Genomic DNA, 14644 nt, shown 5'->3' on the forward strand with positions numbered 1-14644 from the left:
AGTCCACTGTTGGCTGGCGAATAGTGACACAAGTTCTGTTCAACACAAGTCTGTGTCTCATCTTTGGTTTCCAAGAGTCAACTAAGGTCACAAAGTTCCAACCAAAACATGTCTGTCTCAGTTAAAGGAAGAACACTGAATGAAGTAACATTAGTAATAATAATGCAGTGATGGAACTGAATGTGTGTTCTAGATAGATAGATAGATAGATAGATAGATACTTTATTAATCCCGAGGGAAATTCAAGCATCCAGTAGCAGTAACATACATTGAACATACAATACAAAAACTATATAAAAAATAGAAAGTAACTAGAAATAAAATGTTTTATACAACTATAAACTATGTTAAAAATATAAAGTGACCAGTAGAAGTAGAAGGGTTTTTATATATATATATATATAAATATGAGAACTACAAATGGGGAGGTCTGTGTGCAATTAAATTAGTTTGTAAACAGATGGATGAAATGGATAAATGAATGAAAATCAAAATCACAGTCACCACATGTAGCAGAGGTAGACAGACATGGCAATGACAGAGTGTCCAGTAAGTGGTGCAAAAAGATATGTCCATTGTCTATTGTGTCTCCTACCATCACTGAGAGCTGCCTGATGGCCAGGGGGACGAAAGAGTTCTTCAGTCTGTTGGTGGAGCAGGATTGAGACAGCAGCCTGCCACTGAACACACTCCTCTGCCTGATGAAGGTGTTGTGCAGAGGGTGGTGGGTGTTGTCCAGTATGGACAGCAGTTTGTCCAGGGTCCTTCTCTCTGCCACTGTTACCAGAGAGTCCAGCTCTGTGGCCACCACTGAGCCAGCCCTCCTCACCAGTCTGTCCAGTCGAGCAGCGTCCCTCTTCTTGCTGCTTCCTCCCCAGCAAACCACAGCATAGAAGAGGACGCTGGCCATTACAGACTGGTAAAACATCTGCAGCAGTTTTTTGCAGACGTTGAAGGACCCCAGCCTTCTCAGGAAGTACAGACGGCTCTGTCCTTTCCTGTGGAGTGTGTCCATGTTTGTAGTCCAGTCCAGCCTGTCGTCCAGCTGCACCCCCAGATATTTGTACATCCTGACCACCTCCACATCGACCCCGTTGATGGACACAGGTTGGAGATGTGATTTCTTCCTTCTGAAGTCCACCACCATCTCCTTGGTCTTGGAGGTGTTCAGCTGCAGATGGTTGGACCTGCACCACCTCATGAAGTCTGCGACCAGGCTCCTGTACTCCTCCTCCCGTCCATCCTTGATACAGCCAACTATCACAGTGTCATCTGAGTATTTCTGCATGTGGCAGAGCTCAGAGTTGTACTGGAAGTCAGATGTGTACAAGATGAAAAGGACGGGAGAGGTGGTGCTGACCACAGTGTCCGACGTGCAGTCCTTCAGTCTGACATACTGTGGTCTCTCTGTGAGGTAGTCTGTAATCCGTCTCACCAGGTGTGAGTCCACCCTCATCTCTGTCAGCTTGTCTCTCAGCAGGAGGGGCCGGATGGTGTTGAAGGCGCTGGAAAAATCAAAAAACATGATTCTCACAGCACCGCTCTCCTTATCCAGATGAGAGTAAGCCCTGTGTAACAGATAGAGGATGGCATCCTCCACGCCCACCTATATATCCTTACCTGGAAACTGAAGCATCAAGAATAAAGACATTTGAATCCATCTGATCTCAACCATTGTGTTTCTCTGTCTCTCTTGTCCTCTTCTTTTGTCCTCACGTTGACGAATGACACAGTCTCTAAAGAGGTTTCTTCTTAAAGATGAATATAACATGTGACTCATGTGGTTAGTGAGGTCACTTCCTCATAGAGACTTCAGTCTATGTTGTCTCACCTCTGTCCCTCATTGACGTTGTTGACAACTCTCTACATTTGTCTTTTCTCTACATAGACAAAGAATGAACACTGTTTCAAACTGTATGGTTTAACCTTTATGTTCGATGCATTTTGCTGACTCTCTTTACTACAGTGTTTTAGAGGGAGGTCACGTATAGGACATTTCTTGATCGTCAACAGAACAGAGGAAGTTGGACGTGTGAAGATGGTTAGTTGAGATAAATGGATCTATGCTTCTATGTTCACATTGTTTTATTGTTAGAGAAAACCAACCAGGTTTCATGGTGACATTTGTCAGCTTTCAGTGCAACTCTGAAGTCATATTTAGTTTTATGAGAACTGAGGAGGAAGTGTGTTGATCTTCACATGCTCTCGTCTCATTGTATAAAGCATTAAATGTTTATATATTCTAATATCTGCATTTTATTCAGAATTTAAACTCTAACAGGTGCCAGAGGTGTTAAAACAGAGACTGAAGTCACTTTGATTGTCGCTCTAAATACCACATTACTAATGTTCCATTATTAAGTCTTCTTCTTTTAACTCTTTGACATTAGTTGACTTGAGGTGACTTATGGAGATGGAGTGGTGGGATGAAAGTTTAATAAAATACTCTGTATTCTCTCCTATCTACAGAGTTTTACAACGAGACCAACTGAGTTTCTTGATCAGTAATAGAACAGAGGAAGATGAGCATGTGAAGATCAACGCACTTCCCTCTCCCCTCTAAAAATAAAAAAGGACTTCAGAGGTGCAATGAAAGCCAGGCCCGGTTTTTGCTACGGGCAATGTGGGCGACCGCCCAGGACGCAATCTATGGGAAATCTATGCGAAAAAAAAAAAGAAAAAAAGAAAAACTTGCCAGTTTTCTAGACTACCAGTAGCAGTTTTAGGCACGGGCGAACCGGGCAGCTGCCGGGGCGGCATTTTTTCATGACACAAGGGGGCGGCATGAGCTACATGGTTTTCTATTATCTGTAACATCTGTGTGGGGAATCGGCAAATTGGCGCCTCCTACAGCTGCAGGTGCCACTGCTTACTGAGAAGGTGCAGTGCGCAGAAGTTGTGTGTGAGAAAGGGAAAGGAAAGAGGAGGAGGGCGCTCGGAGGTGGTATCGCCCGGGGAGTAATTCAGTGTAGATTCAATTTAGCCACTGATGAGAGCTGACAAACGTCACCATGAAACCTGGTTGGTTTTCTCTAAAAATAAAACAGAGTGAACAAAGAAGCATAGATGCATTTATCTCAACTAACCATCTTCACACGTGCAACTTCCTCTGTTCTGTTGACGATCAAGAAATGTTCTATACTTGACCTTGAACCTTAAAAAAGTGTTCATTCTTTGTCTATATAGAGAAAAGACAAATGTTGAGAGTTGATGTCAACAACTTCAATGAGGGACAGAGGTGAGACAACATAGACTGAAGTCTCTATGAGGAAGTGACCTCACTAACCACATGAGTCACGTGTTATATTCATCTTGAGGAAGAAACCTCTTTAGAGACTGTGTCATTCATCAACGTGAGGACAAGAGAAGAGGACGAGAGAGACAGAGAAGCACAATGGTTGAGTTCAGATGGATTCAAATGTCTTTATTCCTGATCCTGATGCTTCAGTTTCCAGGTAAGGATACATAGAACACACATTCAGTTCCATCACTGCATTAATATTACTAATGTTACTTCATTCAGTGTTCTTCCTTTAACTGAGACAGACATGTTTTGGTTGGAACTTGGTGGCTTTAGTTGACTCTTGGAAACCAAAGATGAGACACAAACTTGTGTTATATATATATAGAAATGGTTAAAATGATTTGAAATTATATGAATGTGCTGTGAACAGAGAGGGAAAAATTGTTGTGCTCTCACACCACATAGGAAATGAAGCTATGATTGACAGCACTCTAATCCAATGGCATTGTTAGACTGACAGTTCTGCCGTCCAATGGTATCTGAAAGGGCTTCAGTGATGGGCAGTCATAATTGGGGAGGGGGGGGCGACCCCATGCAAGCTTTATTTTTGCCTTTTTGACATTTTCAAAGTCTTAGTTTTATTAGTTACCTCAAACTGATGTTCGTAATTACACTAAATATCTGAAGTTTAATTATACACTTTGGTTGTCTGGTGTTGTCTTGACATTGCCAGTCTTGCTATCGTCAAACCTTTGTTTTATAGTTATTGATTCCTTGTTTATTTTTTTTTTGTTTTTGGATGTACCCTTTGGTTTATTCATGGCCACATTTGTTAATCTAATACTGACTAGTGTACCGAACCTATTTTGTCTAGTAAAGACTGCAGCTGTCTAATCTCAGCAGAGGCTATTCACCACTGCATTGAGGAGCTGTTGGATTGATTGTCAAGCATCGGGCCTGCCACGTCGTTGAAGAATTCCAACAACTGGTCTCCCGACAAAAAGGCAGAGGTTGTTTCTCCAGCCACACTTCTAAGACTCTGGGTCATCTACTGCTCTCATCAGTCCACTTTTTCTTAACAACAGTTGGTAATTTTTGGTTTGGTGAGGTCCAACCTCTGTAGACCTTTCTCAAAAGCCCTGAAAAGGATTTTCGACTGTTGTATCATGAGGGCTGTGCCACAGAGAGCATCATTTCGGTGACTATGCTATTGAGTCCCGCACACTTTGCACCAACAATGACTGGAACACTCCTTCTTTGGACTTTCTCACCCACTAAATCACCAGTTGTCCAAACCTCAAGTTCTCTGATCACCTGGAGTTACCAGTTGACTATAGAGATCAATACTTGCCTGTTTGAAAGTGAAAGGAGACATCACAATTTTACCACAAGGCCAAATGGCCCCTGGCAACCTCGAGCACCTCTGACTTCTGATGCCCCTCTTGCCAAGTCACATCCTTCCTTGCGCTGGCTGCTGCTAGAGAGAAACCTATGCAACTGGGAACCTGCAGGAGTGATGGTGCGTCAACTGATCTCTTTGACTCTGCTTGCCTGGTGAACCACTGGAAACCAGTGCCCTAGATGGTCATCTGTTACGACTTACGACTGTAAGGTAACCCAATTACAGATGGTATTCATACTGAAATGTTATGTTTCCTCTCTGCACTGCATCCTGTTATTTTGGTGTATCCATGGCTAGTTCAACATAACCTCCATAATGAATGGTCTAGAGACAGTTGGCTTCATTTTAGTGTCTCAAGAAACTTTCCTAGCAGTGGAGGTTCCAGAGAAAGCACCCTCTGGGTTCTCTTTGACTCAACCCAAAGTCCCTGCTGGATATTGGTTCTTGGTGAGGTGTTTAATAAGGCCAAAACCACTTTTATGCCCGATGACAGCTGGGATAGGCTCCAGCAGACCCCGTGACCCTTCACAGGAATAGGCGGTTACAGATAATGAATGAATGAATGAATGAATGTTCTCTCACCACTAGTGTTGCATAAGTGGAAGCCTCCACCGCGCATGAAGGAGGAGGGATCCAATGAGGGACAGTAAGGAATCCTCAGTGTTTGCAGCCTTTCCACATCTATCTGGTAGGATTATGTCTGTCACTAAGACACCTTTTGAGGACCTTCTGGGTATCCTCAAATAAAAGGCAGATGTGAGAAGCACCATGTCTGTTACAGGGATGTCCTCTGTTTCGGCATTTTGTCAGCAGTTGGCATCGCTACATGGAGGTAGTGATTCCCAACTCTGTAAACTTAAAACGTGTTATGCTCTAAATGCTCTCACAAACAAAAGTCCAAACTCGAAAGCGCATGCGGAGGGGGTAAACCAAACAAGAAAGAAGTCCAGGGAATCAGAGTGGTGCATGGCTGAGCAAACAGGACAGAGTGTTCCGGTGGGGCAGACAGGACAGAGAGTTCCGGGGGGCAGCCAGGAGGCCAGGCAGACCGGACAGGTTGCTCAGGAGCCAGAGCAAGGACAGAAATGGCCTCGGGAAAAGGCGCGGGAACAGAAACAGGATCAGGAGCTGGCACAGGAAAAGGAACAGGGGCAGGAGCCACACCTACCTCGGGAACAGAAGCAGAAGCTGGAGCCACCTTGGGAACAGGAGCAGGAGTCTGAACCACCACAGGAGCAGAAGCCAGATCCCGAGCAACCTTGGGAACAGGAGCCGGAGTCAGAGCCACCTCGGGAACGGGAGCTGTAGTCCGAGCTACCTCGGGAACAGGAGCCGGAGTCCGAGCAACCTCGGGAACAGGAGCCAGCACGGGAACAGGAACCAGAGCGGAGGCGGTCCTCTGAGCCGGTACAGGAGCAGGAGCAGAGTCGACCATTGGAGCCGGAACAGGAGCCGGAAGCATAGCTGGAGCAGGGTACGAGCCGACCCTCTGGGCCGGTGCAGGAAAAGGGCATGAGGCGACCCTCGGGAGCCGATGGGCCTGGTACGGGAATAGGGCATGAGACGACCCAGTCTGGGAGCACAAGGAACACAAGGAGCAGTGGCGAAGGCCAACCTGGGAGCCGGGACAGGAGTACAAGGAGCAGGAGTAAAGGCCATCCTGGGATTAGGGACAGGAACAGGAGCGGAGGCCTTCCTAGGAGCTGGGATAGGAGCACAAGAAGCAAGCCGCATGATGTTCAGACTTCTCCCCTCAAATTCTGTCAGAGTTGTGCATCTTGAAGTTTAACCATGAGAAAAAGAAACCACCGGACCAGGTGCTGCTGTTCCCACAACCACACAAGGGAGGCTGTAAAAATAAACTTAACACCTTGATGACCACAGATACAGCAGCATGATGTTTCACATGACATCATGTCTTAAAGGCCAGTTGGTCCGTGCTATTTACCTTGGTACACAGAATGATATAAAAGCATTAACAAGATTCCGTCTCTTTTTTAAGGTGGATGGTAGGTAACATAACACCACTAAAAATAAGTACAAAAAAAAAAAAAAAAGCTTGTTAAACTGGATACAGAATACTTTGTCTTAAATAAGTCAGGTGTCAGGAAGTGACACCTGACAAACCACATGAATCACATGTTATTTTCATCTTTAAGAAGAAACCTCTTTAGAGACTGTCTCATTTGTCATTGTGAGGACAAGAGAAGAGGACGAGAGAGACAGAGAAGCACAATGGTTGAGTTCAGATGGATTCAAATGTCTTTATTCCTGATCATGAAGCTTCAGTTTCCAGGTAAGGATACATAGAACACACATTCAGTTCCATCACTGCATTAATATTACTAATGTTACTTCATTCAGTGTTCTTCCTTTAACTGAGACAGACATGTTTTGGTTGGAACTTTGTGACTTTAGTTGACTCTTGGAAACCAAAGATGAGACACAGACTTGTGTTGAATACGGGAATGTTTCAAATGATTTAAAATTATATGAACGTACCTCGAACAGAGCGCGAAAAATGTGGCACTCTCACACCACATAGGAAATCAAGCTATGATTGACAGCACTCTGATCGAATGACGTGAGTCATTGTCAGACTGACAGTTCTGTAGTCCAGTGGTATTTGAAGGGGCTCCACGGAGTCACACTTCAGGGGGATGGGTGCCACCCAATGCAAGCCCTTTAGACACACCCCCACCTTTATGACATTCCCAACCTCAAAGTTTTATGAGTTACCTCAAAATGATCATTTGTAATTATACTAAATGTTTGCAGTTTAATTATCACAGCAGTTTTTATGTTCTAGTGTTGTAAAGATAACATGAGTTTTATCTCACTTCATTCAGTAGTCTTCCATTATCTGAGATGGTCTGTCTCTTTGTCTCAACAGCAGCAACTGGACAACATTCACCAGTTGCTGTCAGAGCTGGACATGATGTCACTTTGTCTTGCGAAAATCTGATAGATGGACAGAAGAACTGTAACAGTACAACCTGGATGTATAGTTCAAGAACATCAACAGTAGAGCTGGTTACTCTTGGACAGATCAAATCTAAACCAGACAGACTGAGTGTTACAACAAACTGTTCTCTGGTTATAAAGAAGGTCACAGATGAGGATGTTGGTCTTTACACCTGCAGACAGTTCATATCAGGACAACAACAAAGAGCAGACTTTCAGGCTGATCTGATTGTTATTGACAGTGAGTATTTATATAATAACATTTTGAACTCAGACCGAATTTTTTTAAATTTTATTTTGGTGACATTACTATCAATTTCTTTCTTCTGAACAGAACCGACTGGACAGCATTCACCTGTCAATGTCAGAGTTGGAAGTGACATCACTTTGCCTTGTGAAAATGTGATGGATGGACAGAATAACTGTTACAGTACTACCTGGATCTTCTTTAATTCAAAAAACACAGCAGTTGTGTTGGTTAGTCATGGGCAGATCAAAACTAAATCAGACAGATTGAGTGTTACAACAAACTGTTCTCTGGTTATAAAGAAGGTCACAGATGAGGAGGCTGGTCAGTACACCTGCAGGCGGCTTATATCAGGAGGACAACAAGAAGTAGACTTTCTTCTGTCTGTTATTCACAGTGAGTATTTAAATGGTCATATTTTCAGAGTTTCAAAACTCTTGTTAGATTCCATAATTGATCTTTTCATGTTCCTTTTCCATGATGTTGCGATCACTCTGGATTTCTACACCTACCACTACTAGCCTCTGCTGCTGTTTGTCCATCAGTACAATGTCCAGTCGGTTAGCCATCACCAGCTTCACAGCTATTCTCCTGGTTTGATATCATCCATATAGAGGAGGTGGCTGATGGTTCCACCTTTTTCTTAGACTGTATCCATACCCACTCTTGGTAATGATCTGACTGAGGGAATTTAGACCTATGCAGAATAACAGCAGGGACAAAGCATCTCCTTCATGCCACAGTTGATGGTGACTTGTGCAATTAGTTTGACGTTGCCCTCCAGCGTTGTTTTGCACTGCCCCACTGAGTTCTTGATGAAGGCTCTTGGAGTCCTGTTGATGACTCCAAGTATTCCAGGATCCATGAGTGAGGTATTGAGTTGTAGGTTTTCTTGTAGTCAATCCAGGCGGTGCACAGGTTGGTTACAAGTTACAGTCTCAGGTGACTGCTTCACCTACCAGTGCTACTTGGTGCTTTGCTCCCCTGGTGTTCCTACCAATTCCTTTCTTGGCTCTGCTCATATATTGAATCATGTGTCTAATCATCTTATCAGCTTTAATACCTGGAGCTTCCATGTTGTACATAGGCAAGCTATCGACCTGTAGTTAGATGGGACTGGTCCCTTCTGAGGATGAGGACTGTTTGGTGTTCAGGGCGGGTCCCATCTTTCAGCAGCTGGTTCATTTGTGCTGCCAGGTGCTCATGGAGTGAAGTTAGCATCTTCATGTCAAGGCCTCTTCATACTTGATACCCTTTCTTGGATGCCCACTAGCCACTGTGCTTTTGTGTTGTGTGATGCTTCTTTCTCCAATATATTTTTCCAATATTGTTCAGGCTTCAGCCTTGGTGGGTGTGATGTCATATAAATACCTTGCCATTGAGATTAGACTTTGGACGCCTCAGTGGAAAATGTCCTGTTTATTCTGCTGGGTTCTAGCTTTCTGGTGTATCTCAAAGGCAGGTCACCAGCATTGTGAGTCTTTGCATAGCAATCTCTCAGGCCTTGATTGTAGAGACAACTGCGAGCAACTAACTTGTCCTTGTACGAGTTACATCCAAAAATAGTCGACAGTTGTTGTGCCCCAGGATGCCAGAATAGTCGGGGACAAGCAAAGGGGAAATCGTTTTGTAGGCTTCCCAAAGATTCCGCAAGATGGCAGATGTGGATTACTGCAATAAAATGCGAAGAAGCAGGCACGAGAATCCAGCGTTTTCTAACTGTAATGTCTTGTTAATTTAGCATGTTTTTAACACGATGTCCAACAGATTTCTTTTCATAACGGCAAGTTAGGCTAATGTTTATAACATGGATTACAAAGGGGCGTTGTTATTGTAGTTATGCTACTGTCAATAAACCTCCTCAGAAAAATTCTTCAATGTATGCTTTCAGTGACTGTCCGGAGTGGGACGAAGGAAAGTTAATGAGGTAGTTATATATATCTGGATAGTGCAGGTCAGGAACATTGTCTGCGCCAGCTGTTTCAATGCTCAAAAAAGCACATATATAATCTGTCGTGTTTTGCCTTGTATTGGTCAATTTCTATCTGTTTAAAGTGAAGTCAACACAAGCGGCATTCATTTTTCCTCAGAATTTTCCTGCCAATATGGCGTTGTCAACAAGAAAAGTCACATGATACCCGGAGCTGTATGGAGAGCTTGTTGTACTGCTTGGGTATCCTCTTTCTTGTCTTACCTTTCTGCAGTTCTTATAGCTGCCTAACTTCTCTCTGTGATTTTGGCCTCCAACCTCTTTGGCCATGGAGGACACTGCTTCTTGTGATTGGAGTTCATATTATTGCCGAATGTCTCTCTTGCCACTCTTTTCATAAAGGCCAGATTTGTGCAGTGCACGACCAATAGTTGTCCTGTGGACAGATTCCCCCACCTGAGCTGTGGATCTCTGCAGTTCGTCCAGAGTCACCATGGGCCTCTTGGCTGCATCCCTAATCAGTGCTCTCCTTGTTCGGCCTGTAAGTTAAGGTGGACGGCCGTGTCTTGGTAGGTTTGCAGTTGTGCCATACTCTTTCCATTTCCGGATGATGGATTGAACAGTGCTCTGTGAGATGTTCAAAGCTCAGGAAATCTTTTTGTAGCCTAACTCTGCTTTAAACTTCTCCACAACTTTATCCCTGACCTGTCTGGTGTGTTCCTTGGACTTCATCAAGCTGTTTTCTCCCCAACATTTTCCTCAAACCTCTGAGGTCATCACATAACAGCTGTATCTGTAAAGAGATTACATTAGATGACTCTATTTAGTCATTAGGTCAGTGTTCGATCATTCAGCAATCATCAGGCAACTTCTGAAGTCAATTGGTTGCACTCAGAGAAAAGGGGGCAGAATACTTTTGCACTCCGCACTTTTCAGTTTTTTATTTGTAAAAAAAAAAAAAAAGTTAAAATCATGTGTAATTTTCTTTGTACTTCACAATTGTGTGCCACTTTGTGTTGGCCTTTCACATCAAATTCCAATAAATATCTATTTATGTTTGTGGTCGTAACGTGACAAAATGTGGAAAAGTTCAAGTGGTATGAATACTTTTGCAAGCCACAAACTATATATTATGATTTTTAGGCACTGATGCAACAAGATCAACACCAGCAATAACCACATCAGCAGAAACAAACAGAATGCCAGGAGCACACAACAATAATCCTCCAAATCAACAAGGTAGTAACTGAATCTCTCTCATCTTTTCAATCTTCTCGTCTGAATGTCTCTTGACTGTGGGTGTGTGAGATTTTCGCAGTCTTCATCCTTGTTGTTCTTCTCAACATCATCACAGAACCGGAGACTGTTTAATCATTTAAAATTCTCTTTCCAGGTTGGTCAGTGTGGTGGTACGTTATTGTCCCTGTGGGTTTAGCAGCAGTCTTGATACTTGTTCTGGTGATTGTTACAAGGACGCACAATAAAGGTGAGAACATTCACAATTAAATATGAAATTTAACCTCTGACCTTACCATATAGTATGAACAAGCAACTTACAATGTAACTTTTACATATCATATATTTTTGACAGTGGTCTATCAGAACCACTTCACTTTCAGAGTAAGTGTTAATGGTTTATTTAATAAACCAGATCAAGATGAAAATGTAAAGATGACTTTAAATTTAATACATGCATTCATGCAGCTCCACTTTTCTGTATGTGGGTATTAGAAAAGAGACACTACTGTATTTTCAGAGGCAAAACTCATCTCTTTTGTCTTTTTAGGAAATGAAACAGAGATGGCTGAAGCTCAGGTAAGCTTTCTAATGCAATACAGTAGTTTTCTGTCAGCTTGTGTTGTGTTAGGTTCGTGTGGATGACACGTGTGTGCTGTAACATTTCCGTTCAGGGTCCTGATGATGATGATGGGAATGATAATTATGATGACTGTGACGATGTGGTCTACGACACTGTGGCGGATATATTTTCTTATGCTGGATTTTCAGATGATCCCAGAGACCTCTGTTCCACCTTCATGCCCCTGAAATGATTGTTTGGATCACAGATTTAAAAGCAGAAAGCAGAAAGAGCAATACAACATATCCAAGCAATGCTTTGTAAACTGGTGTCTATTATAGTGGAAAGGCTTTTTTTCTCATCTCACCTCAACTCAACTCAACTCAACTCACCTCACCCAGTCTCATCTAATCTCATCTCACCTTATTTTATTATATCTAACCTCACTTCACCTCTCCCCTTCTCACTCCATCTCATTTCACCTCATGTCACCTCACCTCGTCTTGTCTCATCTCGCGTCTTGTCTCGTCTCAACCTCATCTATTCTCACCTCACATCTCCTCTCCTCTTTTTCTTCTTTTTTTCATCTCATCTCATCTCTCATCACGTGAAGTATCATTTCATCTTGTCTCATGTCTGACATCTCCTCTCCTCTCCTTGCCTCTCTTTTTTCTCCTTTTTTCATCTCATTGCATTTCATCTTATCTCAACATGTCTCATATCTTGTCTCATGTATCATGTCTCATCTCATCTAATCTCTTGTTTCGTCTCATCTCATCTCTTGTCTCGTCTCAACCTCATCCCTTGTCTCACCTCACCTCACTTCACCTGGTATCATCTACTCTCATCTCACCTTATTTTATCTTGCCTCACCTCACCCCTTCTTTCTTTTCATCTCATCTCATCTCGTCTCATGTCTCACATCTCCTCTCCTCTCTTCTCTTTTCTCTCCTTTTTTCATCTCATCTCGTCTCATGTCTCGTCTCATCTCACGTCTCATGTCATCTCATCTCATCCAGTTTTGTCTCCTCTCATTTCATCTCATCTCTTGTTTTGTCTCATCTCGTCTGTTGTCTTATCTCAACCTCATCTCTTGTCTCACCTCACCTGGTCTCATCTACTCATATCTCACCTTATTTTATTATATCTTACCTCACCTTATCCCTTCTCATCCCATTCACCTCATGTCACTTCCCCTCATCTGCTCTCATCCTGTCTTGTCTCGTCTCGTCTCGTCTCACCTTGCCTCACCTCACCTCACCTTTTCTTTTTTTTTCTTCACATCACTTCACCTCATCTATTCCCATTTTATCTCATCTCACCTTATTTTATTATGTCTTACATTACCTCACCCCTAGTCATCCTATCTCCTCTCCCCTCTTCTTCCTTTTTTCATATCATCGCCTCGCCTCGCCTCGCCATCCGTCTTTATCTTTATCCTTATCTTTGTGTACAGTGATTAATGAAATCAGATCCAGCTTTAGATGAAATTATACAAACAAACCATCATCAGATTACCTTTCACAGTATCAGCTCTATGAGACATCAAGCCATTGAGAGAGTAGAGACTCCCTCTAGAGGTGGAGAGTGTTCATAAGGAGGTCAGACAGACTGTATACTGTCCTCTATAGACTGTGTCCTCACATGGACACAATGAAGGTTTTGTGAAGTTAATTCTCGTTCATTTTGTTTTTATGCTTTTGTTCAAAGCTTATTTTGTTCTATTATCCATTTTACCTGCTTATAAAATTAATCCTGCTTTCTGTATTAAATTTGATAAACAACATCATCTGATTTCCTGTGTATTTTTTTTAACTGAATATTTATCAGATGGTGTTAACTTATCTCCTTTTATGGTTTAACACATTTCAAGAGGGATGGTAACTAACAGACACCTGCCTGACATCAAGCAAATCAAATAGGAGATTTTCATCCTCAGTTTGTGTTTTTAAATCATCTGTTGAAGTTTTAATCATGAAAAGAAAAAAACACCAGACCTCTGCTGCTGCTGCTGTTCCCACATTCACTGAAGTTAAGCTGTAAATAGAAATGGACACCTCCTCAAAATGTGTTTCACATGAGATCATGTCGAGACAGTTGAGTTCTTGTTTATTTGCATACATAAAACTTATATGTAAAGAAAAAAACAGTAACTACACACAAGCGTTGATTAATATTTAATTCTCTACCAAAACCAGAATTAATAAACTTTAAGCAGTATGAAATCTCTAACAAACCTCCGCCAATAAGAATATAATTTTGTGTCTCTCTCTCTAAACATGCACACAAAGGCTGCATCACTCGCATCAATCTTACTATTGCTCTCCACCGCTTGTGCTTTTCCCCACCTCTAGTAGGAAACCATTGTTGGTTTAATCAGCTCTGCCCTCTCTGAATGCTTCATTCACACTCATGTCACTTCGCCCTCCACCTCTTATTTTCTTGTCCACAACGTTTCCATCGTCCTATTTTTAAATGTACGACTGTCAGGAAATGATGGCTTAAAGGCACAGCCAAAGTATCTCGCCTCTGAAACTCAGACATTTTGCCTTTCTGCTCTTCACACAATGATAACTATTCATCTCAAAGGTCTGCTTAGTACCTATGTCTATATCATCTATGAGTTTCAAGGTGTGGCAAGTTTCTAATTACACTTTTTTACCTAACTTTTTATCCCTAGTTGTATAGTTTATTCCTATAATTCCAGACAGAACGGGTCTTGGTCAACTCTCCTTTCTGTCTATTTGTTTCAGTATTTGAATTTCTAATGTTCCTAAAATTTCTGATGCTTCCTCGCTTCAAGATCTGGGCCTCAAACATCCCTCAGGCCTCAGGACCTCTGTGGTAACTTCATCACACAGTGTTACTGGTTTTTCAGTTTGAGTCTATTCCTCACGATCCCTTCTCCTTCTTCCTGTGGTTCTCTTCCTTGTTCACTGTCTAATCAGGCTCCTTCTTGCCTTCGGCAGCCTCAAGCCAGTCAAAGGCTCCTCTTGTTCATACTCTGTCCTTTGAAGGCCCCAAGGTAATCATAGATTCTCATCTCTCCCCCCTGGACT

This window comes from Chelon labrosus (assembly GCF_963514085.1).
Source record: "Chelon labrosus genome assembly, chromosome: 14".
NCBI lineage: Eukaryota > Metazoa > Chordata > Actinopteri > Mugiliformes > Mugilidae > Chelon > Chelon labrosus.